Source organism: Numida meleagris, chromosome 3, assembly GCF_002078875.1.
Source record: "Numida meleagris isolate 19003 breed g44 Domestic line chromosome 3, NumMel1.0, whole genome shotgun sequence".
NCBI classification, from domain to species: Eukaryota; Metazoa; Chordata; class Aves; order Galliformes; family Numididae; genus Numida; species Numida meleagris.
In genome coordinates, this window is record NC_034411.1 from 52,075,617 (window position 1) to 52,097,204 (window position 21,588).

General features: G+C 40.1%; 1 protein-coding gene across 2 annotated transcripts in view; it reads right to left on the minus strand.

Annotated features, from left to right (window-relative positions):
• AIG1 (androgen induced 1) overlaps positions 1-21,588 on the minus strand; it is a 143,254-nt gene that overhangs the window by 60,259 nt on the left and 61,407 nt on the right. The gene's annotated exons all lie outside the window — the stretch shown is intronic.

Below are 21,588 nucleotides of genomic sequence, written 5' to 3' on the forward strand. Positions count from 1 at the left end.
TACTCTTTCTGTCATTCTGGACTGCAATCACTGCAACTTCCCATGGTTGCAAACTGCATCCAAAGATCCTATGGACATCTTCTTGCACATGGGCTCCAGGCTAGGCTTTAGTCTGAAATCATGCTGAGAGCTGGGGAAAAGGGACATGAGTGGGAAGGAAGAAATGAGAACAGAAGGAAAGGGCACAGCAAGAGCCAACAACATGAAGGAGAAATGGAGATACATGAGAAAGTGGTTCTAACCAGAAACATAAAAAAATGTTGACATGACACTACATCAAACAGAGATACACAAAGTACTGTTAGCAGCTTTGGAAGTGTGCATAATTAGAGAGAATAACAAAAAAGAAGAAATATCCTGAATCTGAATCACTATCTGTTGCTATAACAGCTAATTAATTTTTGTTTTTAAGTGCTGGAGGAGATCACTGATCATTTCAGCATGCTTCAGCATGACTAAAAACAAATAAGGGAAAACCTAGCTTACTAGTACCAGCAAGCCATGTTTGGGATGATTTGTGTCTATTAGATTTTTTTCATAAAGAGCATTTATAAAAATCCAAATATAGATTTGTTGCTCTGTATGTACGGTAAGCAGAACATGTGGTTGCACTGTGGTCATCTCAGTGGTATTAAACTGCAGTCTCATGATTCATTATTTATAATATCACTCTCTGTGAATACCAGGTCACAATCATCATAAAAGAAACAGTCGTTTCACGTCAGTGCTGAAATTTTGATCAGTCTTGAAGAATGCACAAGGAGGAGAAATTAAGTTACCCAAATGGGCAGGGTAATTAGATTCTGCGGACACACACAAGAGGACAAGCAGATCATGTCAACAGGAATTTTGGCTCTATTAGTTAAAGCATGGAGAGAAGCTCTTGTGTCACATTTGTCAAATGACCACACACAACAGCTCTGCCACGTAAGCAGATACCATAACCTTTTGTGGACCTGCAAACAGCAAATTAGCTCCAAAGGTGAACGTGCACTACTGATGTCAGCTAGTAAAATTCAGCCCTTCTCCCACTCATTCAAGTTGTGGCAGTTCAAACTCTCATTAGACAGCAAGAATTTGGGGTAAGGATCATCCTCCTCTCTGTGCTTGTACAGTGCCAAGCATGAGGGGGTGGAGGACTCTGGGTGCCACACAATACAAATAATAGTGATTCATCTGATGCCTCGCTATTAGTTTGACTACTTGTCTTGATTCACCTGAGGTCTATAATGGCTTACGTGGGCTGTCATAAGCCTTATTGCATTACGCTGTTTCTATTGGTGAAAAAAAACACAACACACCTGCCTCCTCAGAGGATGGATTTGAGGCAGAACACAGCCTCTCCTGTTAATACTAGTGAGTGCAAGTTCTCCTGAGCTTCTCTTTAGGGGAAGAGGAAGAGTAGGAATCCAAACTCCTTATCTGCAGCCAAGAGTAGCTTATCTCTAGCTCTGGTGAGAGTTATGTTTTGGGGAAAACAATGCCCCAAACTGTGTTACTCCTTCTCACCCCTGCAAGGGACTGGAGGTTCCTCCTGCTCCCCAAGTGCACATGGGCATGCTGCAGCAAGCAAGTTCCAGTGCCCTCACTGTGCTCTAAGCCAAGTCCTTGGCACACTTGCTGGTAAAGCAGTTCTGGGGAAGCAGATATTTGATCATTTTAATAAAGCCTTGTCTCAATTAATCCTGTCCACATTCCCATCAAGATCCAGACTCTGTGGCTGTCTGAGACATTTGGAAAAACAGCAGTGCCTTGTTACTCCAGTCACAATTATCTATAATTTGTTTTTACAATAAACTGTGTCACTCATTTTGTTTCTTTATAAGCCTTTACTCTGTGTCATAGTTTGATAAACTCACTTCATATTTCTACATATGTTTGGTTTTAGGTTTGTGCTTTTACCTGAGCTAGATTAGAATTCAGTAATTTTGGGTTTGTTCAGGACCATTTTGTTTTTAATCTAGAGTTTAGCCATGTTGTTATCCAGCCCCTACTCTCACAACTTTTATTCCCAAGAGCTGATGGCTGGTGTGATAACCAGCCTCCTTAATCTCAGCATACTATTTCTTTCTATAGAAAGAACATAGCTGAGGAAATAGTAAAAAAAAAAAAAAAAAAAAAAAAAAAACCACAGAAAAAACAAGTTTTAAAAACAGTCTTCATGCCAGACTCCTCTTAAATGCTAAGTATCTTCTACTTACCTCTGTGAGTTTAAGTTTCAAAAGTTTTTCTTTCAATAAGCAGTCCAATTTTGCTGAACAGCTCCCCCACCACTGGACAGGATTCTCTTTTTATTTCCTACATCCCCCTCCAGTAGATGCTTTTCTCTTCTTCACATCCTGGCATTGTCCTTTATCCATGCTTGTAAAAAATGTTTATGGAAAAACTGCATCTCTCTTTGGCCTCCACTATTTCCTTTCCTTCCCTAGTTGTTAAGAAAGCTTCTGAACTGTACAAATAACCAAAGAGAGACAGAGACACCTAACAAAATTAAATCTTGTAACCTACGCCAGTTCTAGGCGGAAGAGTATCAACCTTGACTAATTATATAGTTACAAACTGTTTCAAAAGCCTTCTTGCAGCCCCACAGCTAAAGCTGGGGAAGACCTTCCAAATTAAACTCTTGCAGCTCTGTCACATCTCTTTCCCTTTCTGTGCATGCCTATAAGTAATCTAACCAGTGAAGTTCAGTCTGTCACAGCTCTAACTGCACCTCCAAACACCTGCTAAACGTTCAGAAAGTGAGGCAGACAGGTTACACAGCACACTCTTTCTTGAAGAGTAAAGGTCACAAATCTCTCTTGTGTTGCCAGTGAGAAGCAATTCCCTGTCAGCAGACGCAGATGAGGAGATATGAAGATAACCTTTCCCTATCTGTGTTGTGGCAGCCTCTGAAGGCTGTTAATCACTGAAGGCGGCCATTACAATGATGGCTCTGCATGTTGTGCCTGAAGAATAGTGACATTTCATTATCAGTCTGCTAGAGATGCCAAATCAATGGAGAAGTACCTTTACAATTTTCCAAAGGCAGACATGACCAGCAATGCATGCTGCTGCTATATCTGCTAAAGCTTTTGCACTGCTCCCTCACACATTATTAGTAATTTTTCCATGTGCTTGGAACCTCTCTCAGATGTATCAGCCTGTAACCTACCCTGCAAAACCTCTGCTCAAATAACCTTAGGTTTGCAAATGCACATCTTGGCATCTTGCTTTTCTGGGCTTGCAACAATGGCTCATATTCAGCATTTTTCTACTTCTCCATATTGGAAAAGAGCAAAAAGCCAAATGATGCCATTTTTTGTCATAAGCAGTTAAGCAAAGGTCACCTTGAATCAGGACTGATGTTACCTACTGCTTTGTTCTGCAGTCTCCTGAAAGATCCATTTCCCAAGTCACTGAGCATGGGACAGCTATCTATATACCCAGAGCTTAATTCCACCATTAAGTGAAAGACAAACTTGCAAGCCTAAGACCCATTTATGTTTGAAAAGGTGACTTTGAAGTCAGCAAATGAGAGGATCAGTGAGGTGGAAAGGGATCTTTGGAGATCATCTAGTTCAAAACCACTACTCACAAGTGTTAACTACAGCAGGTTGCCCAGGGCAGCATCCAGCTGGGTTCCGAATATCTCCAAATATAGACATTCCACAGCTTATCTGGGCAACATCCCTATAGTAAAGAAGTTTTTCTTATGCAATTGTAGCTCAGTACATCATTCAAATGTTTCTTCCTCTCTTCTCCAAGTAACTTGAAAAGTTGTCTACGAATCTGAAGGGAACTCACCCCAGTCAACTATAGTGGGGTGGGTTCCCTGCCATCATGCATCATCATAAAGTTTTTAAGACAGAAATTTACAGCATAGATTGTTAATATTGAACAAGGATGTTCATTACTGTGTCTATTCTAGTAAACTCAGCAGAAAATATGCAAACCTTGCAGAGTGAACTTTAAAGAATGCCCATCTCACAGCAGTCACTTTTTTCTCCCGCTTTGCCAGTTCCTTGTTATCAGTGCAGATGAAATAGAAAGGTGGGAGATTTAGCAGAGTTTTGCTTTTCCTTTCATTGCAGTATAAGATACTGATGATTATTTACCCCAGTTAGGTTTCACATTAACAACAGAAAAAGAAAAGGAAAAAGAGGGAAAGAAATCCTCTGAAGCTTGGAAGCTTCTAGACTCTCAGGTACACAGAGAACCACTACTGAAGAATGAACTGAGGTGACATACACACAAACAGGTTTGTTTAATACAAAATGCATTTTGTTGAAGTTGGATCACCTATGCTGCCAGTATTTTCTATGACCTAAAAAATACCTGATTATGAAACAAGGGAAATGATGGGATGACAAAAATACAACCAACTTCCAAGCAGTAATTAAGGTAATGCTATAAGATAGTCCATGGCCAGGGAGGGAATTATGGGTCTTTCTTCGGTAAAGCTGAGAAACGAATGTGTCAGATCAGCTACTCAGTACAATAAAAATAAGATAGTTTCCAAAGTAAGTACAAAGTGTAACAAATGTACTGCGTCATTAACTGCAAAGGTTAGAGACACCTAGGCCAAGACAAGATTCTTTTCCCTGAATTTTTATATGGAAATAAAATGTCAGCTGACGTCAGTCTTGTCTGTACCAGTAAACTATATTCTATTAATATGTATAAAATAACTCAACATGAAAAGATTAGTGCAGACAAAGACCACTACATTTAAAGGACCTTGATGTTAACTGGAACAACAGATGATGATATGAAGTTACGGATGACAGTGCTACATGCCACATCAAATTTAGCTCATGTAAACTAACATGATAGTTAAATGATGTTCAAGTATAGCTTCCAGATGGAGGAGATGAAAAAAGTCAGAAAATACTTGCTTAAGATGATTTTTTATGACTTTCTTACTGGACAGACAGACATAATCAGCCAGTAAAGACTAAGGTAAAAAGAACATAGAGTCTTGCAAGAATTGTATCCCACCAAACAAGGATCCATTCATCCATCGCTACATACACAGAACTGTTGACAGAGAGTGTGAAAGAATAAATGTAAATATAGAAAGTTACCAATTTCTATCACTTTTAAAAATTCTGAAAAAAAAAAAAAGTGATATGTGGACATAACTGAGATAAAGCAAAACTTGCCAGGTTCTCAGTTTGAAAAGCAATAGTTTATGACTTAATAAACTTTTTCAATATTTAGTGTTCCCTTTTTATATAAGATTGTCCTATACTGTTTTCAAGCAGATTGCTATATTGCTATTGCTATATTGCTCATGGGCGAAGAAGAGTTGCAGAGAGATTTTGACAAAATACAGGGCTCGACAATCACCAATCACACACGGTTTAACAAGAGTAAGTTTTGGATTCTGCACCTGGGATAAGAGACAACCCTGGATATATCCACTGACTGTGGGAAGAGACTGGAGAACAGTCCTGTGGAAAGGGATCTGGGAGTTCTGGCTGGCAGCAAGGTGATTCTGAGTCAGCAGCGTGCCCTGTAAGCCAAAGGGCCAACTGTACCCTGGGTGCGTCAGGCCCAGCACTGCCATCGGGTGGAGGAAGGGATTGTCCCATTTTGCTCTGCACTAGTGTGGCTTCAACCTTGAGCAGGGTGGGCAGTTTTGAGCACCACAATATAAGAAGGACATAAAACTATTAGAGAGCGTCCAAAGAAGGGCTACAAAGATGGTGAAGAGTCTGGAGGGCCAGATGAATGATGAGCGGCTGAGGTATCTTGTTTTGTTCAGCCCAGAGCAAAAGAGACTGAGGGAAGGCCTCATGGCAGCTGCAGCTCCTCTCTCCGCTGACAGCGACAGGACCCATGGGAATGGCACAGAGCCACATTAGGGGAGGGTCAGATGGGGGTTAGGGAAAGGTTCTTTAGCAGGGGGTGGTGGGCATGGAACAGGCTGCCCACGGCAGTGGGCACAGCCCCAAGCTGCTGGAGTTTGGACAACACTCTTAGACATAGGGTTTGAAGTTAGGGTGGTCCTGTGTGGAGCCAGGCGTTGACTCAGTGAACCTTGTGGGCCCCTTCCAACTCTGTGATTCTATGATTCTATCAAGTAGTGATTCCAAAAATGTTCTAGTTGCAATAGAGATATTTTTAGAGTTCTTCATTAAAACCAAACCACTACATATGAAGACAACCAACAGTAAGAAAATAAAGATTGAGATAAAAAACTTCTCAATTAAAACAGTGTATCAGAAGATACATGCTTGCATTATGGACAATAAGATGTAAGTCTTAGTCTTTAAATGGAACTTATTAGATCAATCCAGCAATTAACATACAATAATATGATTGTCAGATGCATTATAAATACAAATACAGATATGTATGAGAAGCAGTCTAAGCTCCAGAACAAAGTAGAGAATTCACTCCATAAGCAGAAAAAAAATGGTCTTCAAGCATTTAAAGCACTAGAAATGGTTATTAGGTAATTGTTTATGTCTTGGAACATGTGTATTAATTTCTTTTCAATTGTAGTTTTCCACTGATAAATACAACCACTGTACCACCACTCTCATTACAATATAGGAATAAAAGGGGGGAAGGCAAAACTAACATAGGAGAGGAAAGCAGAAATACTGGATTAAATATTTACGGCACCCGATTTTCTCTCATGAGGCTCAGAGATATGTTTTAAGGCTGCCTATGAATTTGCCAAGCAGCTGTACTGTAGGATAGAACAAGAATGCTGTACTGAATTTAAAGGCCATTTAAATTCGGTAAATTTAAGCTTGAGTGTATTACACTCAAGATTTAGCCAGCATAAATGCAGAGTAAGAGCCAGCATGCAAACATACAAATCCCTGACCTTTTTGTCATAACTAGAGCCACTAGCCTTAGGATCCCAAAATGTAATGAAGACTACGAGAAATGTCTATACACATAAAAAATGTATATACATATCCACTAAACCGAACTCGGGACAGACAGTTTATGTTGGCAGAAAGTTCCTCAACCAAAACACACTATGTTGACAAAAATATTTTTTTAAGTATAACCGTGGTATAGCCACATCCACTTTGGTATAGAAAAGAAGCAACAGCAGACAACCTTAATCAACACTGCCACTGCAGAAAGTTTGAAAGACAATCAGCCTCCACTTATGCTAGCTACCATGTAATCTTCTAGATCAGTCTTAGATATAAACAGATGAAGGGGGCTGCTGACTGGCAGCTGTAAGTGGAAGAAAAGGCTTTCTCTACCCTCAGCCATGAGATAGTTCCTTGCTGCCGGATAAATTCTCCAACAGCCTTCTTCATGTTCAGCTTCTCCCACTATTTTGCAACAACAGCTTAAAAAGTGAAATTAGGATGGAGAAGGCAACTTACACTCTCCTCCACATTTATTCTCCACAAGAATTAGCTTGAAGGGGAAAAAAAGAAGAAAGGTAATATAGGAACCATAAAATATAGAGTAGTATTAATAGGATTTGCTTAAAACTCTTTAGGAGAAAGGGCAAAGAAGAGCACTGATTTTATGCTCTTCTTCACATTCCTTTCCATACACATCCCCAAACAGGACAAAACAATAGAAACATTGGGCTACAGTTTTCCTGCCATAAAGGGCTGCACCGTGTTGAACTATACTGCACCCACAGAGAAAATGCGAAGCCCTTAGATAATGTTAGCATTTAGTGAAATTATAAAGCTAAGTTCCTTGAAAGCATTGTTTGTTCATTTTTTACCCAGAAGATATAGAACTGATATATTTTCATCTTTCCTTGTAGAACACTAAATACTGACTTAATTCTCTTTCCCAGACTCTTACACAAAGTTTTCTTTTCTTTTGTTCTTGTTGGGTTTTGGTTGTTTCTGTGTGATTTTGTTTATAAATGCAATGGGAAGGAAATAATAAGTTTCTATAACTGACTAGAGTTTCTCTGTCAAATCAGAATATTTTTGAAGCTTGGATAAAAAAAGAGTAACAAAATGTTTAGGTAATTTTTATTTTTTATTTTTTACCCTGGCAAAATTCCACGTATTTTTAATGAAAAAAACCTGCATTTGCCATGACTTTTAGAGAGCTGTCATTAGCTTGATCACACACATCTACTAACATAAAGATATGGGCAAACCTTTTTGTCCAATTCCCTGAAAATCTCAACCTTTGATAAAAAAGAACACCAAAAGAAAGGTAGTAATAATGTGGCTGATGTTAACTTGAACAGTTCAGATGCTTAAGTTTTATGTGATTCCATGCTTCCGGAATATGGATAATTTGGTTTCTGGACTAATAGCAATTTGGATGGTTATTTCATTATTTCATCTCAACTGGGTTTTTGAGGAAACGTTTGCTGATTTGTGGGTATGCTGTTTTTATTTACCAATGAAATATTATACTGAAATACAGCAAAGGCATTTTCCCATTTCTGTTATATATAAAATAATAACAATTCAGCAGTACCCCTGGAGGATTTCTTAGTGACAAAATTCTTCCAAGGGTTATTTTATGTTCTGTTTTATTTTTTTGTTGTTGTTCATGCTTTCAGTTTGTCAGCAATTGAATCAATAATTTACTTGGACTGTCATGTTTTCTGTAATATAAATAGTACATTTAAAATAACAGTCTTGAAAAGCCCTATTTTCCTTAGGTTACACAACATCCCAAAAAAAGGAGACTGAAAACCACCGCACAATAATTTCCATGTTTTGAGTTCCAAAGGAAAGCCATCCGCAGGGCTTCTGTTCCTGTTCTTTAGAGGCTTAGGATAAATGCAAGATGATCACTCTGCACATGTTTTCTAAACAAAGTGTATGATAGTGCTTTTTGTTTTTCCACTGCCTATGAATGTGGCATTTTACTCCTATCCTTAAAAATACTTTTGATGGATGGGTTAGGACATACCAAAGAACCTCCTTTCTTAGCGGCTCGCAAAAGATGACAGAAGACAAGTACACATTGCTTTCTAGGCAACAGTCATCCTGAACTCCAGTTGATATGACTGATACTGTCTATTAATATAAAGAAAAGAAAAAAAATCCCCCATTGTATCCACCCTCTTCAAAGCTTTGTAGCTATATTGGCTGTGTCATCCTGATTCTTAGAGAGATCACACAGTATATTTTTTATTATTTTAATGAGATGGGAAAAATAATGACATGACATCAATGGATATAAAAGCAGCTGCAACTAACACTGTCTTGCCTTATGAGAACAGTTTTGCCCGGATTCAGAAAGGTTTTAGTATTATTCCTCATTATTCCTGATATTTTGAGGAGGAAAAAATACACTGAGAACAATACAGGCAAATAAAAAACATGGAGTCTGCCAGAAATACCAAACGCAGCATACTACACTTAAGCATGTGTGATCTTATTTCTGGAGATATGTGTACTATTTGGTCTAAAAACAATGTACCGTTGTTAAAAAAGATAATGGAATATAATTACCATGGAGGCTATTTTGCAAAGGATCACAGGAAGGCAACATAAAAGCAGAAAAATCCTTTTACTAGGCTTAGAGTTTTGTCACTGTGAACTTTCCAGTGCTGAAGACAACTTACTACAATTGTTTTCCCATCACAATTTCTCAAAAACACAAGGGCTGAAATAATACTAAACTCAAGATTTCCAGATTGAGATGAATAGTACACCATGCCACACTTCAAAACTACAGTCTGACTCAAATGGTTTAATATTCCTTTCCCCACGAAGAAACTAACACTGAAAAAGTACTCAAAAGAGAACAACACTGACCCAGATTGAGCTGCAGATTTTGGTGCTCATTTTGAACATGGAACAGCAGTTTAGGGAAACGGCTTTTTTTTTTATGAAGGAGCTGTTTAATTAGCAGCAGAGAATGCTCCCTACCAAAATTGCTTGTACAAATACATGCTTCAGACTTCATATGTGCATTACATTGTCCTCATGACCAGGCACCTGGTTGTCTTCTCCACTCCCGTTTCTTACGAAGCAGTTAAGCAGCTCAGCGATTTGATGAAATGCTTTCTCATGACATTCTGGAAAATGATTCAACTAATGGCTTGGAGGGCAGGTCCAATTTTTTGCCTCATTGTCTGTGTTCTGACTCCAACTCTGCATAATATTTTGGAGAAGGTTTGCCTTTTCTGTGCTGCGCCGAGTAAATATTTTGTCAGTTGTTAAGGATGAGCTACAGAGTAAGACCTGTCGGCATATCCAAATTCAGCAGCAAGACTTGGAAGTGCGTTAGAACTTTTTCCAGATTGTGATTTGTAATGTATTTCAGAAGCCAGCAGAAAACCAACCACTTGAACCATTACAGAAAGGCTGAATGAACCCTTTTCAGAGCAGTGAAAATGTTTTTCCACACAGCTGGAAAAAAAATCATTAACGCTAGCAGAAAGGGCTGGGTGACAAACAGGGAAGTTCATTTCCCAGTGGGTGCATGGTGTGGCACCTACTCCGACCAAGAACAAGACCTGAGCTGCACTGAGGAGAGAAATCTGATTGAGATGAGGCAAAAATACTGCAAGGGTCAGTATTAAAGTAACGTTTTGAAAGCGAACTGCATAGCTCACAGACATATCTACATTCACAGTTTGGGAGGAATGAGCAAAGAAAATGCAAATAAAGGCTGCCTTGCTTCCTGTCGCCAAAGAGGAGCTATAGAGAAGGCACAAATTAAGACTAAACAAAGACTCATTTCAGGAACCTAATTATTTGATCTCTGCTGCAGCCAGGCAATTACTTGAAGTGATGATCACTAAAACTGAATTCCGCTGCTTAAGTTCAGCTTATAAAATACTATATAAAGAGAATGAAAAGTGAGTGCAACTATGCAACTCAACAGAAATCTATAACAGTGTCATGGTAACTGCTTGTTTGTACTTTTTATGTTATGTCTAATGTCTAATGTAAAATCTCTAAAGTAATAATCTGTGGAAAAAAGGAAACAGATCCATATGCTTGGTGCAGTTGTGCGGACCACTGAAGAAATAAAATAAAAGATCACTTTTCTTCCCAATAAGAGAATCCCTCCTTGTTTAATTTTGCGAGTAGCTGTATTAAAACATTTTGTATCTTGAAGATAGTGCGTCAGAGCTATTGTCTTTGTTTTACTGTTATATTGGTGCTGAAAAATAATTTTTCCACTTTGCAATTGTGAGGTAAAAAAAAATCTTAAATCACTGGTAAGAACACAAAGGATGGAAAGGACCACCAGGAAAACCAAGACCATGAGGAAAGACAAACTGAAAAAATGATGTTTCTGTCCTCAGTAGAAAATACACTCGAAGAAACTTCTGTCATTACCAAAGCTATGCAACGGATAAATGGCAAGCAGTTTCACTTCCTTCCTTCCATCCATCTATTCATCCTTCCTTACTTCCTACCTTTCCTTCCTCCCTGTTTTTCTCCTTTTTCTCTTTCCCTCCCACTCTCCCACTCCTTACTTTTCTTCCCTCCTTCCTTCCTCCCTTTATTTCTTCTTCTTCATTTTTTAATGCTATTTAGGGGTACAGTCTTTACACTGTAGACTTTAGATGAATGTCTTCAATCAGGACATTTTTTAGTTAGCCTTAGAATTGAGCCAGAGTAGTTATTCTAATCACCAACCAACCTTCACTCATGGCACACTTAGAGCAAAAAAAAAACCAGTCCTTGAGTGAAGGGGATTCTGAAAAGCTAGTAGAAGGCCAGAAGGATTTAATTTTTGTTGCAGCTATAGTTCGCTATTGGCAACAACATCCAACATGTCTTGCTGACTTGCAACACAGAGGCATAAGTTGATAAAATCTACAAATTTCAATTTGGAAGAATAATGATTCTTGTCAAAACTTAAAATTTGCACTGTGAAAAACATTTCCAGTACTGTTTCTAAATCATGTTTTTAAACTTACCTTCTTGTTCTCTCTTCAGCCACAGGGACACCACATTAGACAAATAAAAGCACAGTCTTGCATTTTTTGTCCAGACTAACACTTCGTAAGTACTGGTTCTCCCCAGAAGTGTGCTGTCCTCCTGTCTCATCCAATTTCAGGAGCTTTCCACTATGCCCTCAGGCCAAGGGCTCCTACCTACCACCATCCTCCTTCCCTTCTCTGTCTGTTGTGTCATCCATGCCATACTCAAAGCGCAGAGTGCCCCTCCATGGCTCATCACAGCCCTCTCTTCATCCTCCTCCTCCTTCCCTGTCTGAGGCTTCATGTACTTTTTTTTTCCCCCAGTCTTCTTCCTCTTCCTTCCATCCACAAGTCAATCTTTTCTGATTCATCAGGACTGAAGCAGAAGTGACACAACCAGCTAAGGAGGCCACAGGCAAGGAGCGTGTGCTGTCCTGTCATCCTACTGCAGCTCACATAGCAGCACTCGCCTGCAGCCACAGCACTGCAGCATGGCGAGGGTGCAAACTGTGAGACAGAGCACCTCAGAGCCCTGTGCCAGGATTGCACACGCTCTGCTTACAGATCTACATGTGCTGTTAAAAAAAATTGCTAGAGGAATATAAAACTTCTGGGGAAAGCCTAGAGGAGAAGGACTGGTTTGTGACGCACACTGTTCTCTGTTTTGAGAAAGGATTTTTAATCACCTTTCACAAGGAGGCAAAACTACAGATAAAAAACAACAACAAAAGATGCCAAATAGATATTCACAATTCATGCCATACTTTTCAGGCTTCTTCTGTGAACTACACTGCAGAACAGCCAGAATAGCATGCTTACATGTATTTATTTGCATATAAGACCAAGAAAGGACTATTCTTAAAAAGTACGTACAGTCCAAATAAAAGTCATTGCTTCAAAAAAAAAAGCAAAAGGGATCGCTTTCCTCAGTAGTCTGTCTCAAGAAGGCATGTTCCACTTGCTTATCAACCATAAAACTTGACTGAGGTTAAGTGAATGAAGGGAGAGAGTCAGTGACTAAGTAAAGAGATAGCAGATAACAGAATCAGGAAATTAGGTATATGCCAGTAGAGGATTACCTATACAGACACAGTCCTCTGATCTGCTCTATTTGGCATCTGGCCTGGAAGAAACTACAGTGCATGTACACTCACTGCGTATGTCTGGTTTCAGTAATGCACACGCACTGCCTAACTCCCAGTTCCACCACGTTTCTGAAAACATTCTGCAGACAAGCATTTTTTTCTTGCATGCACATGTTTAAGTTACTTGCTTGGAAGAAATGCATCATTTCTGGGGTACCTGTCAATTCAGATTGCAGTACTTACTTCTTCAGGCCCAGTGACTGAAAGCAAGTTTCTGCAATTTTGTTTACTGTCATGAAGACATTCACACTGCATCTTGAAAGCACACAAGATGACATATTATGACGAAAGAGCTTAATAAGGCAGGTAAATATCAAACAGCAATTCAATAGAAATTGAAAAAAAATTAAATTTTACTTAGAAAGGTTTAATTATATATATTTTAAAATCCGTGAACGCGCTTCTTAAAAAGCAAACTACTGGATAATTCCTTGCTGCACTGAAAAAAATGACCAAACTTGTGTGAATGGCAAAGGGGTAAGATTGCATTGCTTATGTCAAAACAGTAACTACATCAAATAACAAAATTAATTAGGAATATGTTTTGCAGGATTGGCAGAGTATGTGCACAGCATTGGAAGGATAAAGACATAATATCAACTAAATAATTTTTCAGAGGCAAGAACTAGACTTGTGTAAGTTTTCAAGGTTTTTCCTTATTACATGCATTATCTAGCATTTTGAAAGACACATCTGATCTCTCTGAGGAAAAAAAAAACTTACTTTAACTTTATTTAAAAAATGATTCAGGAGAACTAATAAAGTAATCTTAACTTCACCAACAGTGAGACAATATAGAAATGTTCTTCTGTTTTTGTGCTTTCACACAACATGAAAAAGAATAAAGCAGTGAAAAGCTAGAAACAACTGGAGAAAAGATTCCCCTAGCAGAAGGTCCATGAGGACAGCTGGACGGTTATCTTCATGTGCGATGTATACAAAAGTAGAGTTTAATCTAACAGCACAACTGGAATTTCACACCACACTCATCTCAGTGGGTAGCCCATGTAAATCTCTGTAATTTCAGCAATATAAACCACAGTACAAGTCTTTCAAGCCTATGGTGCAGAAAAGATGCAGGAGGTCTTCAGGAGAGCCTCCTGCCTCCATTGGTCCTCTGTTCCTTGGGACACAAATATTGAACCTTTCAGAGGTTCTGTGTAGAACCTTGCACACAGCCCCAGCATGTGTGAACTAAATATGTCTTCACACTCAATTTATAGTTACCTTTTTCATATGGTCATCCAACCTTCCATCCAAAGACCTAGTCAGGATTCCTTTTTGCTAGTAATCTGGAAGGACAAGACTGTTGTGATTCAAGCTTTCGAAACATCCTTCATTTTCATCTAGATATGCTGTTGATTTTGTCAGAAGATTGCATTTGGGAGGGATGAGAAACCAAACTTAACTGAACAGTGGGGTGAAATAAAAAATAATTTACATCCATGGCTATTCTCTAGCCTTAGTCTTGAGAATTGTAATGAACCACAAGTCTACAGAAAAGAACTTGTCAAATTCTTAATCGATTTTTTCCTTTGTAAAAGTATGATTTATTATCATTTCCAAAATTATCTTCCACAGACTACTGCAACAACAAACACAAGTCCATGCTGATCAGAACATCATCTCACTGGCTGATCTAATCTCACCAAGAGAAAGGGAGGCTTATAAAAAAACGCTGAAAGACTAAACATTGCAACTAGTGCCAAGTTCCACTTGACTCATTCTATATGAAAGCTGAGGCCCAAATAGCCAATGTTCTTGTCTGCCACAGGCTCATGTTCTCAAGTATAAAAACATTTTATATTTGCCAGTTATATTTCCAGGAATCACCAAGTTCTATTAAAGAAGACATTTAGTAGCTCATATGACACCACATACTATATTTAATTTTCTCTTTCAAATGCATTAAGAAATGTTTTGTCAAATATAAATTCTTCACAAACAGAACATAATCTGGATGGCTATGACTACACAGATGTCTATGTGTGACAGAGATTTTGGAAAGCATAGGCTCTAGTTCACCTTTTCTGAAGGGTCCACGATTTTACAAGGTCAAACCAGAAACTTTCAAATTAAAAAAAGCAAAAAACCAAAAACTAGAAATGAATGCACAGAAGTAAGAAACAGCCATTACTCTGCAGTTCATACTGCAATTCAAAAGCAACAGAAACAAAGGCATGCAAATAACTTCCCTATTTTTGTTTTTCTGGTAGGATTTTTAAGTAACCAGGAACTTTTCAGTTAAGGAAAAAAACAACAACAACAAAATATGAAAAGTCAGCGTATTCCAGTGCTATTCTCCCTGGCTACAGTGCCAGAAAGAAGATAGAAGCATTTGGCATTTCTGATCTTCCTTCTAGAGGGAAGCAGAGAGTCGCACTTTCTTATCCCAGACTGCAAGTGTATGCTGGTGTTTTGAGACAGAACAGGGACATATCAGAGGCCAGATCACCCCTTTCCATAGGTGTCCCAGCCACAGCTGACCCATGGGACGGAGCGGGAGGAAGCGGTACAGGGTGATATGCTGTGGCCTGGGCAGGGGCCCGGCTGCGGGTGCCTGGGATCAAGGACAGAGCAGGAGAGGCATGGTTCCGCCCGACCTCATCAAGAAGGAATCCTGGAAAAAGTAATCCCAGGATCTGCTGGGATTTGCAGGCCTCATAGAAAGGCGTATTTGGAAGGAGCACAAGATAGAAGCAGTCTCCTTTCTAACAATTGAGAGGTCTGAAAGAAATTGGGCTGATGCTGGTCTCTGTGGTGAGCAGGGACAAAACTCCACTTGCTGAGCTATCCCTGTCACGGCCTGGTAGGCAGCCAGCAACCACCACAGCACCTGGGGTAGTATTACACTCTGCATGCAGGCCTTTTTTTTAAAACAAACAAACAAACAAACAAACAAAAAAAAAAAAAAAAAACCCAAACCCCCCAGACTTACTAGAAGTGGTTTTAGTTGCTTGTTTGTTTAGACTTCACCACTGGTACTCTGGGGAAACAACTCTCTTCAGGGCAAAGATGTACTGTTTGTTTTTAAAATAACCTGATAGGCAAAGCCTGCAGGGTGGATTGGTCTGTAACATGCAGGAAAATCACATACAATGGTAATGGATTCAAAGGTTAATGCAGAGTAAATGAGGAAATTAATTAGGTTAATGAATGCTTTCAGCCAGCCACCCACCACCCCTTCATCCAAACATAATGGCATCACCGCACTCCAAATCTGGCTGTATCTCCCAGAGGAGTAAGAGGAATCAGAGACCACATAACCCTGCCAGATGCAACAAGTGCAAACTCTGAGTGTGTAACTCCAAACTACTGTACTGGACACAGCCCCTGCTAGGCCACAATACCACATGGATTGACTGGCTTCATGCTGGGAAAGCCATGCTGACAGCTGTCTGGCTTCCTGTGGTGCACAGTTTACTGGATTTTATGCTGCAGCTGAAGGAAACTATTCTTTTTAAATATGTTTGCATCACTGAGCGTGACCAGTTTTACTTACTGGCCATCATGCAGGTGAAAGGCCCATCCACTTCCCAACCGATCTTTATAGTGCTGGACACTCATACCAGCTCCTGAAAAGCCCATGGGTAGCTAAGTTGACATCCTAGCACAGCTTCCATTCCCACAACATTTCAGATTTCAGACTGCTTTACCAGTTCCAGGTGGCCCTGTTTGCACAGGGGTGAGACAAGGTGACCCCCAGAGACCCCTTCTGACCTCAGTCATTGTATGATTCTCCTGTGCACTGAGCTTTCTGGCTGGACCACAGTTTCCATAATGTGGTTACTCCTCATTTCCAACCAGCCACACTGGAGAGATACAAGTTCAGCCACAGAATACAATAGGAAAAAGCAGTTCAGGTCTGAACTAGATCAGAATGAATTATTTTGTGACATCCAGATTTAAAATGTTTGAAATACATATAAAAATAAAACATACTGGTACAAAATAAGTAAATTTAAAAAAATCAGAACATTATTTTTTTGTTTCCATTAAAGATAGAGTAAATACATTCTACAGATAGATATATTAACAAGACGCAAATAATGGCTGTGCAGGCTACTGTATGTCCATACAATAGTGTTGCTTTTGGATCTGCTGGATGCGAGACTCTGCAAAGGCAGGTGCTAGGGCAAGTCTATCTGTGCTGTATTTACAGTACTTACAATGTATCTTTGCTAAGCTCTATCATTCCATTGGGAAAGAAAAAAAAAAAAGAGAAACAGTCTGCTGCATCTTCTGGCGTATTTGGGGCCATGGAGGAAAAAGAGGAATAATTAGTGCAAACTCCCAGGAAGCTAAACAGCTGCAAAATCTGCTGCCCTTGTTGGGGAAAACCTTTTTTCAGTGCAAGAATAATAAGGGATTAGGAAAGGTTTAAAATGAGTCCAAGGCTAGGGAGCCACAGCTTTAAATTCAGCAGCATTAACAAGTAACAAGCTCACATCTGTCTCTAATAGCACCAGGAGTAGTTGAAGCGTTACACCTAGTCAGCTAGGTCAACTATGTGTAAATTACTTAGTGTATACAACATATTTTCTCTGTCAGGCTAAAAAAAAGCAGCTCTGTGCTCCATGAAAGGCAGATGGTGATTGCCTCATTTTGTGTGTGTGCCGATGTGCGAGGGATTATCAGTATGAACTGCAAGGGGATACTGGACCCATGGATCTGCTTACAGCTCAGGTGCCTCCCGTTAACTGAGGGTGTTGGAGCAGGGAAACAGATCTACCAGTGCCAGTGTGAGATTGTGGATCTCCTGTAAGACTCCTAAGGGTCTCAGCCTGATCAGCTTATCCAAAAGAGGATACAGGACCTCTCCCTGCATGGAAAACAGAAATACAAAACAAAAAATGAAGGGGCTCTTCAGCGCAGCAGTGAAAAGCACAACAAGCTGAAGTCAGACCAGTCAGAAATTTGGAAAAGAATTAGCAGTGACAATGAGTAATGACAGGAGCAAGCTGCTAAGGAAAACAGAAGATTGTTTATCTCTTCGGTTCATGACCAAATGCCTTTCTGGAAGATAAACTTCAGTGAAACAAAAATTACTTGTCTCACTACAGGTGCAAGTGAAATGCTATGGCCTGTGTTAAACAGAAGGTCAGACAAAATGATCTAATACTCTTTTCTGGCCTTAAATGCCATGAATGTCTGGGTTTGTCTGCGTGGTATTTAGTTGGTAGGTGAGAACTCGCTCTGTTTCTGAATCTGGATGTATCCAAGCCAGTGAGGAATCTGGAGCTGTGTAGCTGTGGTTAGCACGGTGCACAATCCAACCTCATCAGCTTGCTCCTAGCTTGGAGCTGGCTGATGTCCGTCCAGCCCTGAGCACAGAATAAAGCTGCATGTCTGCAAAATACCACACAGACACACCTACCCCAAACCAGCAAAGCAACCGCCTTCATATTTTCCCAGATAAGGAGACAAAAGGCATGTCTGTGCCACATGCCGGAACGTGGTGTGGAGACCTCTGCAATGGCATTCACTGTGCCAGCTGCGTGGCCCATGGCAGCTCTGCCATCGCCAGCAGGGCCTGGCTGAGAGACCAGCCTGTCCCCTGGGTTCCAGTGTATGCTAACCTGGCTACACTGCTGCAGAACTGAGCCCTTTTAGAGGCACAAGTGCTCTCCTACATGGTGCCTGAAGACAACCAGCCAACATAATGTGGGTGGGCACAAAGCTTTCTTGCTTCCTGTCCAAGGTAAAATACATATGGGATTCATAGGGATAGGAAGAATAGGGGCTCAAAACATGCTCACTGGTCATGGCTGGAGCTTAGCTGCTCCAAAAGGACAACCTGCATTCCCCCTCCATCAAACTTAACACCTGCTCGGTGATCTTTTTCTCAGCATGAACCAAACCAAAGCAATTCTGACTGCAAAAGGAGTGACGCTGTCACGCTTGTTCTGTGGTCAGTATCTGAAGAGTAAAATGATGAAAGATGTGATAAGAATGTGTGTCGGATGGGCAAAGAAGGCCAAACAAGGTATTCTAATAGGATACTTTAAGGATATTCTAATATCACCACCTAGTCTACTTCTACTGAAAACGGAGTGAGGAACACATTGAAAATCTCCATTTCTCAGCACAGAGCTCTGCACAAACCAGAACAATACAGCTTGAGCAAAGAAGACAGAATGTGGTCCTGAGGGAAGACTGTTTCCCAGAAGGGCTTATGGTGTTGGACTGAATTCATGATGTGAAGAAGTATTCAAGTAAAACTACATACCAAAAGTGAAAATAAGACATTTACTCCAATTTTGACCATTTAGCCCCAAATGGAAAGCACAGGGAAGAAACATGGAACAAAGGATTGAACATTTCTATTTTGAAAATATCTTAAGATTTGTAAGAAGTACCAGAAGTTTACTGTACATGGAACTATATTAAAAAATAGAAATACAAATGTAGGAAACAATAAATATAAGCTAATCTTTTAAGCTAAACTCTTCCGTAGGAGACTGTACTTACTGTGAGACATAGTCTCCCCCAGGAATGAGAGACTCTTCATCATGTAACTTTTAAATCATTCGGCTGTAGATTTAAAGAAATAATGCAGCTCTTCCAAGGACTAATAAGCAGCAACCCCATTCAATCTGTAGTAGCCATGATTCTATCAGAAGTACTGACGTTGTAATAAATGTGAAAGATGAAGCTAAAAAAAAATCACTGATACTTAGTACATAGCACTGAAAGTTAAGCCTTTCTTTCAGTGGTAGTGAAGTAGGTGACACATCCTACGTTCACAGCACTGTCAAGTATTTCATGACATCTGAAATTTTTTCTTAAGGCATCAGGTCTTTGATTTATATTATTAGCTGTTAATCTCAAGTTTTATTCAGTAAAAAAGGTTTTCCAATCCTTCATGATGTGAAGAGAAGCTTAAAACAGACACTTTAAGAATTAAACTAGGCATATTTCTCAGCCTCTGCTCTTTCTAATCCTGGCCATTCATATGTTAATGCTTGCAGGCTCACCTTCCAAACCACTGACACCTGGTAAAGAGCCCAAAAATACTGGCACCATCACAGGATGCTCAGGGTTGATCCGCATATTTCACACTGAGACTACGTAAAGAAATACTCAATGAGAAGGACTGGTGCACAAGCAGTGCTAGCACATACGACTTACTCCACAGGATAGCGCCTGAAAGCATGCTGTGTAGTTATGTGGGTGGACAGTTCCTTGAAAGAATAATACCCAGCTGAATGAGCAGAGTGTTTGGGAAAAAGGCACTGGGGGTGAAGGGAGTTAAGCAGTGTTTCAGCTACTGCACATCAACAACAAAACACAGTAAATATTTAAAAGAATACACGTTAATCACAAAACAGAAATATTCAGGATGATAACCTCAAAAAGTTAAGTTTTCCTATAACCATAGGACCTTAGAAGTTGAAAACTCTCCTTCCTCTATCTCTGTTGTGCACCAGTATGATCCTCAAGAAAACACCACTTCTGTTGCTGTGCTAGGAACAAAAACAGGATGGATAACAGACATTGGAAACTCTCCATTTGCCTTTACCACGAGGGTATTTTTTTCCCATGGATCATAAGCAGGGCAGTCGGGCATTCCCTTGAGGCAAACAGAGATGTTTTCAGAACATCATGCAACGGGAATACTCCCTGACAACATGTCTATAATAATATGTTCTAAGCACAATTTTCTGTGCTGCACCTCAGGCATATTTTTATGCCCATTCATTTGCGCTGAACCCGCATAGAGACCAATACAACTACACAACAACCTTTTAAAAGCAGGGCGTCTCATTTAGTCACACAAATGCTCTTAACTAGTCAACAGGTCCATAAAATTTTCTGAGAAAGGATCTGTGTATCATCATTATCCAGTTTCTCAATCAGCAAGGTGGAAAAGGTTATGATGAAAGAAATGTACTTAGTCACAGAGTATCTGGTGAGAGGAAGGATTCCAACCACTCCTTGTACCAGCATCCGGTTTCCTTACGCAGCCTCTGTGGCCAGACTTTGATAAAGAAGAGAAAAGTGAGACATGACCAAATACCATTCAAGGCTTCACTGTGGCTAGACTCAATTAAAAAAAGGAAAATTATGAGTTTGTTTCAGTCCCTTAAGGCCTGAACCAGCACACAGCTAACGTTAGCACCACCCCAGGTGGTATTTCCCCAGGCAGAAACAACAGGTCAGCATCGATTACATGCTTGAGGGCTGTGCTGGACATCCTGGTTCGGTTCTCTGCGTAGTAAACAGAACCTCACTAGCTCCTTTCCTGCACGTCTGGTAGGAAGCAGAAATGCTGGTGGGGCGTCAGGCAGGGCCACATGCACACCGAGAAGCATGCAGCACTGTCTGAACAGGCTGCCCAGGGAGGTGGGGGAGTCACCGTCCCTGGAGGTGTTCGAGAAACATGTGGATGTGGCACGGAGGGACATGGTCAGTGGGCATGGTGGGGATAGGTGGATGGTTGGACGAGATGATCTTAGTGGTCTTTTCCAACCTTAATCATTCTATAGTTCTATGGTTCTATAGCTTCGGTAGATGCCTTGTTATGAACATAGCAAGAGGAAGATTTTTGACTCTCCCATGCTCTCACAACAGCTGCTGTCTCTTTGCACTTTAGTTGCAGTAGTC